Genomic DNA, 15320 nt, shown 5'->3' on the forward strand with positions numbered 1-15320 from the left:
CCTTCTCCTCCTCCTCCTTCTCCTTCTCCTCCTCCTCCTTCCTTCCCTTCTCCTCCTCCTCCTCCTCCTCCTCCTCCTCCTCCTTCTCCTTCTTCTTCTCCTCCTCCTCCTTCTCCTTCTCCTTCTCCTCCTCCTTCCTTCCCTTCTCCTTCTCCTTCTCCTCCTTCTCCTTCTCCTCCTTCTCCTCCTTCTCCTTCCTTCCTTCCTCCTTCCTTCCTTCCTTCCCTTCCTTCCTTCCCTTCCTTCCTTCCCTTCTCCTTCTCCTTCTCCTCCTTCTCCTTCTCCTTCTCCTTCCTTCCTTCCCTTCTCCTTCTCCTTCTCCTTCTCCTTCTCCTCCTCCTTCTCCTCCTTCTCCTTCCTTCCTTCTTTCCTTCCTTCTCTTCAATCGACCCTCCTCAAATAAAGGGAGAAGAAAATCACTGCTCAGTCTAAAAAGACGATCCCTTAAATCCTGTTCTCGATTCCACACGCGAGAGACCCACCAAGTTAAAGTGAGGCTGCTACTCCTGAGTAAACTCCTTGAAAAAGTTGATCCTGGATTCACCATGTTGTATTGTGGTCTATCAGCAGCCTGCGGACATGGCAGCGGAGTTGGACAGTGAGGAGGCTGGGGAGGACAATGGGCCAGTCCTGGAGTCAGGGGAAGGCCCGGATGAGGGCTCTGCATCAAAGGCAGAGATGGGGCCAGGGCCATCTGGGAGTGATGCGCGGACTCCGGAGCCTCCAGAGACGGACAGCAGAGAGGCAGAGGAACAAGAGTAGCCTGTTCCTAGTGCACGCATGAGAAGAGCTGCCAGGAGGCAAGAGCAGCTGAAGAACAAAGGACAACTCAGGAGTAAAGCCAGAAGACGATTGGCCCCTTCCATAAGGCTTAAAAGAGCAGCAACAAGCTGTTGGGTTCTTTGTAGGAAAGCAACATTGATTTCTGTGCTTCTTGTCAGCGTCTTTTGAACTTTGTGGGGGGTTTGCCAAGAAAAGCCTTTGGCAGGTTGCCAAAGACATCAAAGGTTGGTGATAAGGCCGAGGGACTGGTTATGAAGAATTTTGATTTGGATGAAGTCCTTTTAATAAAATAAGTTGGTTGAGGACTGAATTGTGTTTAGTAATCACTACTTGGGCCTTGGTTACAAAATGTTGCTCCTGGGCAAAAAACATAGACGTTGTCCTAAAATCTGGTGATATCTCTTCCCCGGGCAGAAAAATATAATATTTATATATTTATTTCCTACACCTTTTGTATATAGTATATTCCCATAAAATATACAGGGCTAAACTTTGGAGAAGACCCTGAAGTTGGGAAAGATGGAAGACAAGAGAAGAAGAGGATGGCAGAGAGTGAGATGGTTAGAGGCAGGGGTGATATACTCAGAAGTGTGCTACTGTTTCGCTTCATGCGCAAGTGAACCGCAGGTGCTAAGAAGCCTTTCCTGAGTCTGAAAAGGTACAGGGGAGGGACAGCTGTGCTGGGTGATTTAGACTATAAATTGCGTGACACAGCTGACTGTCGGAATTTTAAAGAAAACTTGTTTAAAGCATTTTTTTACTATCGGTTCGAACGAACCGGACCGAACGGTAACATTTCACCCCTGGTTAGAGGGTGTCATCGAAGCAACGGACGTGAATTTGGGCAAACTCCGGGAGACGGTGGATGACGGTTGGGACCTGGTGTGCTGTGTCCATGGGGTTGTGAAGAGTTGACACAACTTAGTAACCGAACAACAATAAAAGAAGCCCACTTGAGTTCACCAGGGCTTTAAAATGTTTTTTTTTATTTTATTTTGTCACAACAGTATACATAAGCGTAAGCATGAAACAACCATACAACATATAAGCGTTAAGTTTGAATCTATTGTTTGCTCTTGTATTATTGCGATTGAAGCTGAAGTAGTCTTTAACAGGAAGGACATTGCAGTAGATGATTCTGTGTGTTAAACACAGGTCCTGTCGGAGTCGGCGGAGTCTAAATTTTCTAATCCCAGGATTTCAAGTCTGGTGTTATAAGGTATTTTGTTGTTTTCAGAGGAGCGGAGAACCCTTCTTGTAAAATATTTCTGGACGCGTTTAATTGTATTAATGTCAGAGATGTGGTATGGGTTCCAGACAGGTGAGCTGTATTCAAGAATAGGTCTAGCAAATTTTTTTAATGCTCTGGTTAGTAGTGTAGAGTTTTTGGAAAAGAAGCTGTGCAAAATTAGGTTTACAACTCTTAGAGCCTTTTTTGCGATGTAGTTGCAGTGGGCTTTGGCACTTAGATCATTTGATATGAAAACTCCAAGATCTTTAACAGGGTGGGGGTCATCTGTAAGGTAATGTCCATCAAGCTTGTACTTAGTGTTTGGGTTCTTTTTTCCAATATGTAAGACTGAGCCTGGCTTCTGGTGTAACTTCAGTCATTAATCCAATGGTTGTAAGTCAAGGACTACCTGTAGCTGGAAAACCAAGGGATGGTTACAAAAACAGCCTCTTTATTTCTGGAAAGTGGGAAGAATACACATACTGGCATCTCCCCTGAATTGGGGTGATCGTTTCAACTAAAAATCCTGCATCCACGTGAATGTTATACCGGATTCACCATATCTAGTGATTGGATTCATTTAACCTGGAAAATTCTAGTCAGTTTGCTAATTGCTTGGTCTAAAAATTGGCAGCTCCAAATTTCATCCAGCAAATGCTCAGTCTTACATATAGGAAAAAAGAACCCAAACACTAAGTACATACTAGATGGACATTATCTTACTGACGACCCCCATCCCGTTAAAGACCTTGGAGTTTTCATGTCAAATGATCTAAGTGCCAAAGCCCATTGCAACTACATAGCAAAAAGCTCTAAGAGTTGTAAACCTAATCTTGTAGCTTCTTTTCCAAAAACACCACACTACTAACCAGAGCATATAAAACATTTGCTAGACCAATTCTAGAATACAGCTCGCCTGTTTGGAACCCTCACCACATCTCTGACATCAATACAATTGAACGTGTCCAGAAATATTTTACAAGAAGAGTTCTCCATTCCTCTGAAAATAACAAAATATCTTACCCCACCAGACTTGAAATCCTAGGCTTAGAAAGCTTGGAACTCCGTCGCCTCCAACAAGACCTAAGTTTAACTCACAGAATCATCTATTGTAATGTCCTTCCTGTTAAAGACTACTTCAGCTTTAATTGCAATAATACTAGAGCAACTAATAGATTTAAACTAAATGTCAACCGCTTTAATCTAGATTGCAGAAAATATGACTTCTGTAACAGAATCATCAGTGCTTGGAATACTTTACCTGACTCTGTGGTCTCTTCTCATAATCCTAAAAGTTTTATCCAAAAACTTTCTACTATTGACCTCACCCCATTCCTAAGAGGACATAAGCGCACAAACGTGCCTACCGTTCCTGTCCTATTGTTTTTCTTTTCTTCTTCCTATATATATATATGCTTATACCTTCTAATATTTACTCATATATGTGTTTATATGCTATATAATCTTTTTGTATGATACCTACATATATTGTTGTGAATAAATAAGTAAGAGGCTGGTTCCACCCAATCAGATAGATGAGCCTAGGTCAGTGGGAAGATGTGAATCCCCAGGCTAGAAATAATAATAATAAGGGTGCACTAAACACGTGCAGAGAACCAGCTCTACAGGTATGTAGCCATATAGAAGCTGAAATAAGAGAATTTGGCTTAAGTTTTGCCATATTTTCCCTGCCGTATGCAGTGTCTCTCAACCTTGGTAACTTTAATAGAATAGAATAGAATAGAATTTTTCATTGGCCAAGTGTGATTGGACACACAAGGAATTTGTCTTGGTGCATATGCTCTCAGTGTACATAAAAGAAAAGATACGTTCATCAAGGTACAACATTTACAACACAATTGATGGTCAATATATCAATATAAATCATAAGGATTGCCAGCAACAAGTTATAGTCATACAGTCATAAGTGGAAAGAGATGGGTGATGGGAACGATGAGAAGATTAATAGTAGTGCAGATTTAGTAAATAGTTTGACAGTGTTGAGGGAATTTTTTCTTTAGCAGAGTGATGGCCTTCGGGAAAAAACTGTCCTTGGGTCTAGTTGCTCTGGTGTGCAGTGCTCTATAGCGTCGTTTTGAGGGTAGGAGTTGAAACAGTTTATGTCCTGGATGTGAGGGATCTGTAAATATTTTCAGACTTGCTGGCTGGGGAATTCTGGGAGTTGAAGTCCACCCATCTTAAAGTGATCAAGGCTGAGAAACATTGATTTCTGATCCGGTGGAAACATCTGAATGGAAACAGCAAAAACTAGAGGAAGTCAGAAATAACGTTTTTTCTTCTGCTTTTCAGACACCGCCATGTGGGTTTATTATTGGCCTCTCTTCTGCTCTATATTAATGGTCACCAATTGGTGGTCCGCGAGAAAATTTTGGTGGCCCGCAGAAAAATTATTTGCATTTTTTTATATTGCACTAAATCAAGGATCCTCAAACTACGGCCCCTGGGACAGATACGTGCAATGAATGTTTGTGTTGCTGCAGAGAGTCTCCCCCTTTGGGGTCTTTTTGTGTGAGTCGGAATGGGGCAGAAATTCCGACTTGGGGTCTGCTTCGGCCTCCTGGTGCAGGGCTTTGGGTGAAGGCTAGAGGGAAGCACCACTGGTGGTGAAGAGCCAGAGGGCCTTGTTCCAGTAGACGGCCTCATGGGTTGGAACTGGTTGACCATCTCAGCCCGCTGAGCTGCCAGGTGCCTGTACCTGGCCTTGCATACCCATAGGTCTTCCCTATGCTCGTAGTCCTCAGTGAGGTGCCTCTGCTGTGCCTCCTTCTCAGTCAGATCCAATTTGAACGGAGCTGTTTTGCCAACTCTTTCTCACGATGGATGCTTATTCCAACAACTGCTTCCTGTTGGGGCCCTAAGGAGCCCGGGCAGGGAAGCGAGGAGTGGCTGGAAAGGGAGGGGTGAGTAGAGGCTGGCGAAGTGCCCCTCGACATGAGTGACATCAACTTGGCCACGGCCACCCAGTCACATGACCACCTAGCCACACCCACCCAGCCGTTCATTAGGCAGATCATATCAGTGGTCCGCGGGATTTAAAATTATGAATTTAGTGATCCCTGAGGTCCGAAAGGTTGGGGATTCCTGCTCTATATCAAGAGTGAAGAAACAGGCAGCAGGTGAGGATTTAAACAGGCAGAAAGTCCCCAAATTTTAAATTTGCCACGATAGAATAGAATAGAATAGAATAGAATAGAATAGAATAGAATAGAATAGAATAGAATAGAATAGAATAGAATAGAATAGAATAGAATAGAATAGAACAGAACAGAACAGAATAGAATAGAATAACAGAGTTGGAAGGGACCTTGGAGGTCTTCTAGTCCAGGGGTCCCCGACCTTTCGAACCTCAGGGACCACTATATTCATAGTTTTAAATCCCGCGGACCACTAATATGATCTGCCTAATGACTGGCTGGGTGGGCGTGGCAAGGTGGCCATGTGACTGAGTGGGCATGGCCAACTCAATGTCACTCACCTCGAGGGGCACCTTGCCAGCCTCTACTCACCACTCCTCACCTGCCCGCCTGGGTTCCTCAGGGCCCCAACAGGAGGCAGTTGTTGGAGCTAAGCAGCCACCGTGAGAAAGAGTTGGCAAAACAGCTCAGTTCGAATTGGATCTGGCCGAGAAGGAGGCTCAGCAGAAGCACCTCACTGAGGACTAGGAGCATAGATTTTCCAACAGAAGGAAGAGCTGTGGGAGTTCAAGTCCAGGTACCGGCACCTGGAGACTCAGTGGGCTGAGATGGTCAGCCAGTTCCAGGCCATGAGGCAGTCCCATTCAAACGAGGCCCTCCGGCTCTTCGCCACCAGCAGCACTTCCCTCCAGCCTTCGCCCAAAGTCCCGCACCAGGAGGCTGAAGAAGACCCCAAGTCAGAATTTCTGCCCCCCCTCCGACCCCCACAAAAAGACCCCAAAGGGGGAGACTCTCTGCAGCAACACAAACGTTCATTGCACATATCCAGCCCAGGGGCCTTAGTTTGAGGACTCCTGATTCAGTGCAATATTTTAAAAAATGCAAATAATTTTTCTGTGGTTGGTGATCGCTGGACTAGATGACCTCCAAGGTCCCTGATTCAGTATGTTTCGCCTTCCTTTATGACCTTCCTTGCCACAGTTGTTAAGGGAATCCCTGCAGTTGTTAAGTTAGTCACATGGTTGTTGAGTGAATCCGGCTTCCCCGCTGACTTTGCTTCTGAGCAGGTCGCAAAAGGGGATCGCGTCACACGACCCCGGGGACATTACGACGGTCGTAAATATGAGGCAGTTGCCGGAGCATCTGAATTTTGATCATGGGGCCCTGAGGATGCTTGCAACGGTCGTAAGTGTGAAAAACGATCCTAAGTCGCTTTTTTTTTTCAGTGCCTTTGCAACTTTGAACGGTCACTAAGCGAACTGTTGTAAGTCGAGGACTTTGAATTTTCACCCTCCAACCAAAATTACCGGTAGTGCTGTAATCCAGGTCAAGGATTTATCTCTTTCTTTGGTTCCCCTTTTCCTGTCTTTCCTCTCCTCGTCCTCCTCCTCCTCCTCCTCCTCCCCTTCTCCTTCTTCTTCTCCTCCTCCTCCTCCTCCTCCTCCTTCTCCCCTTCCCCTTTCTCTTCCCCTTCCCTTTCTTCTTCTTCTCCTTCTCCTTCTTCTCCTTCTTCTCCTCCTCCTCCTTCCCTCCCCTTCCCCTTCCCCTTCCCCTTCTCCTCCTCCTCCTCCTCCTCCTCCTCTTCCTCTTCCTCTTCCTCTTCCCTTCTCCTTCTTCTCCTTCTCCTCTCCTTCTCCTCCTTCTCCTCCTCCTCTTCCCTTCCCTTCTCCTTCTCCTTCTCCTTCTCCTCCTTCTCCTTCTCCTCCTTCCCTTCCCCTTCCTCCTCCTCCTCCTCCTTCTCCTTCTCCTCCTCCCCTTCCCTTCCCTTCTCCTCCTCCTCCTCCTCCTCCTCTTCCACTTCCTCTTCCTCTTCTCCTTCTTCTTCCTCCTCCTCCTTCTCCTTCTCCTTCTCCTCCTCCCTTCCCTTCCCTTTTCCTTCTCCTTCTCCTTCTCCTTCTCCTCCTTCTCCTCCCCTTCCCTTCCCTTCCCTTCCCTTCCCTTCTTCCTTCTTCCCTTCCCTTCCCTTCCCTTCCCTCCTTCTCCTTCTCCTTCTCCTCCTTCTCCTTCTCCTTCTCTTCCCCTTCCCCTTCTTCTCCTTCTCCTTCTCCTTCTCCTTCTCCTCCTTTAAGATCAAACTCCAGGCAGTTGCAAATTATATAATTTTTTTTAAAAAAAAAGAGTGGGGGAGAAAAGGGCTTATGAAAAGTCTGAACCCAGTTTATCCACCCATGCACCCAGCCACCTTCTCTTCTTTCCACTGGGCTTCTGTTCCCAATTTCTGCAACCACGTGATGGTGGGAGTGAGTCGTGATGGTGGGAGTGAGTCGGAGGGTTGCAATTCACTTTCCGGAGGGAGGGGGACGTTTAAAAAAAAAAGGGGGGGTGGGGAAAGGCCGCCCCATCCAGAAAGAGGACTGGGTGCCTCTTTTTGGGATCCATGGTCTGATTCACGGCTGGGGGAGAGGCCGGAGGGAGAAAAAACGCTCGCTTGGTCTCCCCTTCCCCTTGCCCCGAATGTCGCCCCTTCGAAGGGGCCTGGAAGATCGAGGGGCGCTGACTCGGGACCAGGGAAGGTAAGGAGCACAGAGGCAGCGGCTGGATGGCTCAAGCAGGGCTTCTTGGAGGACGGAGGGAGCGGAGTGGGCAGGCAGGCGGAGAAGGCATGGCTCGCGCTTTAATGCGCATTCATACCTCTGCGTAGGTAGGAGAGAGAAGGACTCAATAGGTACGTGTGAGTGAGAGAATATGCAGGTCTGTCTCTCTCTCTCTCTCTCTCTCTCTGTGTTTAAGTGCATGTTTGTGTGTCTGTGTAAATAAAAGAGAGATGAACACTATTTACTTGGGGGTTGCTATTGAAATATATATATATATATAAACCTCTTGATGGTTGAAGCAGCCCAACTCCATCCATCCATCCAGCCAGCCAGCCTTTCTTTCCTTCCTTCCTTCCTTCCTTCCTTCCTTCCTTCCTTCCTTCCTTCCTTCCTTCCTTCCTTCCTTCCTCTTCCTCCTTTCCCTTCCTTTCTCTTCTCTAGTATTTCTCCCTTCTTCCTTCCTTCCTCTTTCTCCTTTCACTTCCTTTCTCTTCTCCAGTATTTCTCCTTCTTCCTTCCTTCCTCTCCCTTTCTCATTTCTTACCTCCTCCTCCTTCTTTCCTCCCTTTCTTCTCCTCTTTCCTTCTTCGTGTCTTCTTCCTTTCTTTCTTTCTTTCTCACTCACTCTTGCTCCTTCCTTCCTTCATTTCTTCCTTCCTTCCTCTTTCTGGTTTCCCTTCCTCTCTCTTCTGTAGTATTTCCCCTCCCTCCATTCCTCCCTCCCTCCCTCCCTCCCTCCCTCCCTTCCTTCCTTCCTTCCTTCCTTCCTTCCTTCCTTCCCCTTTCCCGGAATGACACTCTGCCGATTCCCAAGACCAACTTTGCCTAGGTAGCCAGACAATCTCCGCCAGGCGTTTATGTAGTCTTGGGGTGTCTGCTCTTGGCCTCTGGATGGGGGTCCCGCTGGCCTGCCCTCCCATTTGGATTCTTCAGCAATGCAAAATTGGGATCAGGCTTTGAAAAGGAATCCGGGTGGATTCAGGTAAGGAAGCAGCGAGGATTTTAAAACTACGATTGGTGATTTTTCTCTCCTCCGCCTAAGATGCAACATACTTTCTGCTCAAAGGACCACGCACCTCCTCACTTCCTCTCCCTTCTTTTGGCTCTCTGCTGGTTGAAAATGGGTGGTTAGAAGTTTGCCCTGGATATTATTTTCCATTACTACTGTTGTTACTGTTATTGTTATCGTTATTATTCTTAACTTTTATTCATTAAACATGAAACTCAATCAACTGAACATTTAAAAATGGATCACAAATATCATTGACTGACTCTGATGGTTGATACGGTTTCTGCCAGCATCCAGCTGGTGGTGGTGGTTGTTATTATTAAATTTTTAATACTTATAGAGATTTTTCCCCTTTTAATTTCCTTTTCATTTATCCTTTTCCTTACTCTTCTCTCTCTCTCTCTCTCATTTCAATATTGTAGATAGAGATGGATGGATGGATGGATGGATGGATGGATGGATGGATGGATGGATGGATAGCTAGATAGATAGCTAGATAATGTAGATTAGTTAGATAGGTAATGCTCTATAGGTAGATAATGATAGAGATAGATAGATAATGATAGATAGATAAATGATAGCTAGATAGCTAGATAATGATAGATTAGATAGATAATGATAGATAGAGACAGATAGATAGATAGATAGATAATGATTAAATAGACAGATAATGCTCTATAGGTAGATAATGATAGAGATAGGTAATGATAGATAAATCATAGATAGATAGGTAGATAATGATAGATTAGATAATGATAGATAGATAGATAGATAGATAGATAGATAGATAGATAGATAGATAGATAGATAGATAGATAGATAGATCAGACACAAAGAGACAGAGACAGACAGATGGAGAGATGGAGAGAGAGAGAAAGAGAGAGGGAGAGAGAGAGAAATGGAGACACTAAGCATTTTGCGAACGATCTGTTTTGTTGCTTATATAAAAAAACCGATTTGGGGCACGGATTCCGATCGAAGACAAAAAGCACACACACACACACACGTGTTTAATTGGAAATTTCCACCCTGGAACACCTTCTGAGAAGTAAACCCCCAATTTCCTGGGCGTTTTTTTGGGAGGGGGGTCGCAGGAAGCGGGGCTCAGAAGGGCACCCCCATCTCTCCGCTCCTAAAACCGGCAAGGCTGCGTGAACGGCACTCTAGTTACGTGTGGAGGCAGCGAGCCTCCCCTGGTTGCGTTCACGCGACCCAGCCACGCATTGCCACTTGGAAAAGTAAACCCTCCCTAAATGAGCATTCATCAAAAACTTCACCTGCAGCTTCCATGGTAGGGAGCCGCTTGGGTTACGCGCGCGTGTTGGGTGAACAGATGCAGGGATCCCTTCACACGACGCGGATCAGTCCCGTGTCAGCTCCGAGAGGATATCCCGCCGACGGCCGAGTCTCTGGAGCCGCCTTCCCTCTTTCTGAAAAGTAATTTGTTATGCCTTTAAGTTAGCTTATCCCCCGCCACCCCGCCGTAGGTGGTTAGAGGATCGCTTGCCTCTTACGTTTCAAGCTTCTAGTCCTCACTGTAGCCGAGAATCCCCAAAAGGAGTTTCTAAGCGCCCTCGCCCCCACCTCTCTCTCTCTCTCTCTCTCTTTTTTGCTTTCCTGCAGTTCGCCCGAGAGAATTTGTGGATTCCGAAAATCCTTTTGCTTTCGACGGCCCTTTTACTCCTATTAACTTAAGATTAGGAAATATCAGGCTGCGTTTCCAGAAGGAACGAACCTCAAAATAAATTCTTGATAGAAAGAATTGGATTCGTTTCTTGTTTCTCGCTGCCCCCAAATCTTTTCCTTTCTAAGGAACCGGGAACCGGGATAATCACAATACAGAGACAAAACACGCGTCCCCAGACGCCAATTCGATTCCGTCCTTTCCTCCTTGTTCTTTTGTTTCCCTTCCTTCCTTCCCTCCTTCATACCTTCATACCTTCGTTCCTTCCTTCATTTCTTCCTTCATTCCTTTATCCTTTCCTACCTTCCTTTATTATTTCTTTCCTCCCTCCCTCCCTGTTCTCTTGTTTTCCTTCCTTCCTTCCTTCCTTCCTTCCTTCCTTCCTTCCTTCCTTCCTTCCTTCCTTCCTTCCTTCCTTCTTTCTTACCTTCTTTTATTCTTGCTTTCCGCCTTCCCCCTCTGTTGTCTTGTTTTTTTCTTCCTTCCTTCCTTTCTTCATTTTTTTCCTCCATTCCTTCATGCTTTCCTGCCTTCCTTTATTCTTTCTTTCCTCACTCCCTGTTATCTTGTTTTCCTTCCTTCCTTCCTTCCTTCCTTCCTTCCTTCTTACCTTCTTTTATTCTTGCTTTCCTCCTTCCCCCTCTGTTTTCTTGTTTTTTTCTTCCTTCCTTCCTTTCTTCATTTTTTTCCTCCATTCCTTCATGCTTTCCTGCCTTCCTTTATTCTTTCTTTCCTCACTTCCTGTTATCTTGTTTTCCTTCCTTCCTTCCTTCCTTCCTTCCTTCCTTCCTTCCCTCCTTTATCCTTTCCTACCTCCTTTTATTCTTTCTTTCTTTCTTTCTTTCCTCCCTTCTTCTCTGTTCTCTTTTCCTTCCTTCCTTCCTTCCTTCCTTCCTTCCTTCCTTCCTTCCTTCCTTCCTTCCATCCGTCCATCCGAATTTCTCGCTTCCCCCAGTTCGTATTGGGAGTATTGATGGCGGCGATAGTGGTTTTAAGATCATTTCTGTTTTTTTTCCTGCGGAGGCGAGAAAAGACCAGGCGAGCTGAGAGACTGAAGGGGCTCCGGTTCTACCATTCAAGAAGATTTACTTTCGAGTAACCCTCTCTAGCTCCCTTTTCGCCTCCTGCCTTCTTTCCTTGGCCAAATTTCGGACGCCAAAAAAAGCGCCTGACTGGATTTGTCTCTGCAGGATCGGGGCCCCCCTTACGAAGCCCCGCTTCTGGAGAGACCCAGGCCCCGGAGCGAACGAAGGGCCGCGGGGCTGCTGCTTCCTCTGGCGGCAACTCGCTTCCTCTGGAGTTACACCTCAGAGCAAGGCCGGCCTGGGTTGAGGCTGCGATCCGAGGTGGAGTAACGGAGCTCTCGGCGGGGGAGAGAGCGAGATTCTACGCACTACTACATCTACTGCCCATCTACTACCCATCAAGTTGTGCCCACGGCTGGGTTCATTCTTTGCGAGAAGAGGAGCGGGGGAGGGGGAGAGAGAGAGAGAGAGAGAAGCCTCTGTGTAGAATTTACTCCGGAGTCGAGTCGGGTTGAGGCCGCATCGCTGTTTTCGGGTTAAATGAGTTGGAGGCTGTTTTTTTTCTTTCTTTTTCTCGTCTGTCCATTTTAAAATCATATTTCAACCAAAACTGAATGAGGGCGTTGGATTGTTGTTGTCTAAATCTCAGGAACTGTGAGTGGGGAGATCCAGCCCCCCAGCAAGTTTTGAAGCCTTCCTTCCACCCTCCTTTCCTCCTTTCTTCTTTCCTTTCTTCTTCCCTCCCTGTTCCCTTCCTTCCTTCTTTCCTCCATCCCTCCCTGCATCTGTCCCTTCCCTTGTCCTTTCCTCTGTTCTCGTTTTCCTTCCTTCCTTCCCCTCATTCCTTTGTTCCTTCCTTCCTTCCCTACTTCCTTCCTTCATCCTTTCCTTCCTTTTCTTCCTGTTTGCTTGTTTTCCCTTCCTTCCTTCCCTCCATCCCTTCCTTCCTTCCTTCCTATATTCTTTCCTTCCTCCTCCTCCCTCCCTGTTCTCTTGTTTCCTTCCTTCCTTCCATCCATTCCTTCGTTCCTTCGTTCCTTCATACTTTCCTTCTTTCCTTTATTCTTTCCTTCCTTCCTCCCTCCCTGTACTCTTCCTTCCTTCCCTCCATCCCTTCATCCCTTTCTTCGTTCCTCCCTCCCTCCCTCCCACCCTCATCTCTCTCGCTCTCTGCAAGTGATGCAGCTTTGATATCTTTCTAGGGATTTCTGATATGCCAAGAAAAAAAAAAGCATAATTCTAAATAACCTCAAGACTTTAATTTAACGCTTAGAGACTACGAAATGGGTAAGGGCCTCTGGTAGCTCAGAGTGCTAAGACAGTCTGTTATTAACAGCAGCTGCCTGCAATTACTGCAGGTTCAAGCCCCACCAGGCCCAAGGTTGACTCAGCCTTCCATCGTTTATAAGGGAGGTAAAATGAGGACCCAGATTGTTGGGGGCAATAAGTTGACTTTGTATATAATATACAAATGGATGAAGACTATTGCTTGACATAGTGTAAGCCGCCCTGAGTCTTCAGAGAAGGGCGGGATATAAATGCAAATAAAATAAATAAATAAATAAAATAAATGTTCCATTCCGAGGAGAGCAGCGTCCCCTAAGTAGCAGCTACTGATAAAAATTTTAGCAGATGTGAGGCTGGACTTTAAAATGATTTATGTTTCACTAAGGTAAGGAGGTCGACCTACATCATTAAAAAAAGGTAGCCAAGCTTACTCTGGTGCCGATCTGATTTATGCTTCGGAGGTTCCAGGCTAAAGAAAGGGTACTGAGGACTAGAACCTTAGCTACTGTAAGTCTCCTTGCGATGCTCTGTTTGGGAATCACGGGCTTTCTCTGGAGCAAATCCCACAGAAATAGGCACCTCCCTGATCTATTTATGCCTGGAAATCCTTTTTGGGAAAAATCCCATAGATTCACTCCCCCACTTTGTAAATTTATTTATTATACATTATTATATATTATTATATATTATACATTATTATACATTTATTATACATTATAGACCGAAAGCGCTGGAGCATTTTTATCTCTTGTTTAAAGGTGAGAACATGTCCAACAGTGGGTATTAAATGCTGGTCGTAAGTGTGAAAAATGGTCATAGGCAGGGGTGGTATTCACTTATCTTCTGCTAATGGTTCGCAAATGTGAGCACACCGGCCACCTCCTTGCGTACGCAGGACCTTCTGCGCATGCGCAGAGAGTAAAAAATGGGACATGATGATGTTCGGGCAGGTGGGCAGAGCCTCCAGAAGCCGCCGCTAGAGGTTCGCCCGAACTGGATGGAACCGGTTGAATACCACCACACATAGGTCACTCTTTTCTGGATATGTGTATGTGTATTAGGCCAGTGGTCACCAACTGGTGGTCCATGAGAAAATTTTGGTGCTCCCCAGAAAAATTATTTGTCTTTTTTTATATTGCACTAAATCAGGGGTCCTCAAACTACGGCCCTTGGGCTGGATACATGCAGTGAATGTTTGTGTTGTTGCAGAGAGTCTCCCCCTTTGGGGTCTTTTTGTGTGGGTCGGAGAGGGCAGAAATTCTGACTTGGGGTCTGCTTCAGCCTCCTGGTGCGCCGGGGCTTTGGGCAAAGGCTGGAGGGAAGAGCCGCTGGTGGCAAAGAACCGGAGGGCCTCGTTCCAGTGGGACTGCCTCATGGCCTGGAACTGGCTGACCATCTCAGTCCACTGAGCCTCCAGGCGCCGGTACCTGGCCTTGCACTCCTGCAGGTCTTCCCTCTGCTTGGAAAGCCTATGCTCCTAGTCCTCAGTGAGGTGCTTCTGCTGAGTCTCCTTCTCAGACGGATCCAGTTTGAGCTGAGCTGTTTTGCCAACTCTTTCTCGTGGTGGCTGCTTAGCTCTGACAACTGCTTCCTGTTGGGGCCCTGAGGAGCCCAGGCGGGGAGGCGAGGAGCAGCTGGGAGGGAAGGGGGGAGCAGAGGCTGGTGAGGCGCCCCGCGACATGAGTGACATTGAGTTGGCCACGCCTACCCAGTCACATGACCACCTAGCCACGCCCACCCAGCCGGTCATTAGGCAGATCGTATTAGTGGTCCATGGGATTTAAAACTATGAATTTAGTGGTCCCTGAGGTTCGAAAGGTTGGTGACCCCCGTATTCGGCTATGGAGATTCTCCATCATCCACGTCAAGGTGCTTTTTCAGGAGGCAACTGGACTTTTTTTGTTTTTCTTTGAAGACGTTTCGCTTCTCATGCAAGAGTTGTAACCGGTTGTGAGCGCATAATGGAGGATGGAAGGATTTATATTCCTTTGAGACAGCTGGTCATTTGGTTTATCTATGTCCTCGGGTTCACCTGAGTGATGCAAATGGGTGTGGAGCCATTTCTTCTCACCCTTGTGGGTCATCTGTGTTTTCCTCAATCTCAGATCCTCTTATCGGTCTGGGAAGTTTGAGGGTTCTGAGCGGGATCTCAACTGCCTTATACACTGTAAGCCGCCCTGAGTCTTCGGAGAAGGGCGGGATATAAATGTAAATTAAAAAAAAACCTGTTCCTAGCCCTGGATTCTTCTGGACAAAGAGATCTGGTGTCATTCCTGGGATCGGTTGGAGTCTCTCCCAGCTTAGGAAACCACCTAAGATTCTTAGCACTACTGGGATCACTTTGGCCTGATTTTCCTCATTCTCTTCCTCTGTCAGGCCTTGGTCCTCCTTCAGCTTCTCATATTGCTCTCACTTGGCACTTCTACACCCATCACCACCACTGTTTTCTGGTCCTTCTCTACAACCACAGGGGTCCCCAACCCCCCAGCCAGCACTGGTGGATCCATGGCCCACCAGGAACTGGGCCAGAGTTCCACCTGCACATGCGTAAGATGCCTGCAGTGAAACCCTCTTTCTCTCTCTCCCTCTCTCCCTTTCCCTTTCCCTGTCTC

The 15320-nt window shown here is 46.5% G+C and overlaps 1 protein-coding gene across 1 annotated transcript in view; it reads left to right on the plus strand.

The window, feature by feature from the left end:
* The first annotated feature begins 8604 nt into the window (after positions 1–8604).
* Positions 8605–15320, plus strand: part of TBX4 (T-box transcription factor 4) — a 128202-nt gene continuing 121486 nt past the window's right edge. The window contains exon 1 of the mRNA XM_058164113.1: positions 8605–8685. The gene's annotated coding sequence lies outside the window, so the exon portion shown is untranslated. The remainder of the gene's footprint in view (positions 8686–15320) is intronic.

The sequence above is a fragment of the Ahaetulla prasina genome, chromosome 1, assembly GCF_028640845.1.
Source record: "Ahaetulla prasina isolate Xishuangbanna chromosome 1, ASM2864084v1, whole genome shotgun sequence".
NCBI lineage: Eukaryota > Metazoa > Chordata > Lepidosauria > Squamata > Colubridae > Ahaetulla > Ahaetulla prasina.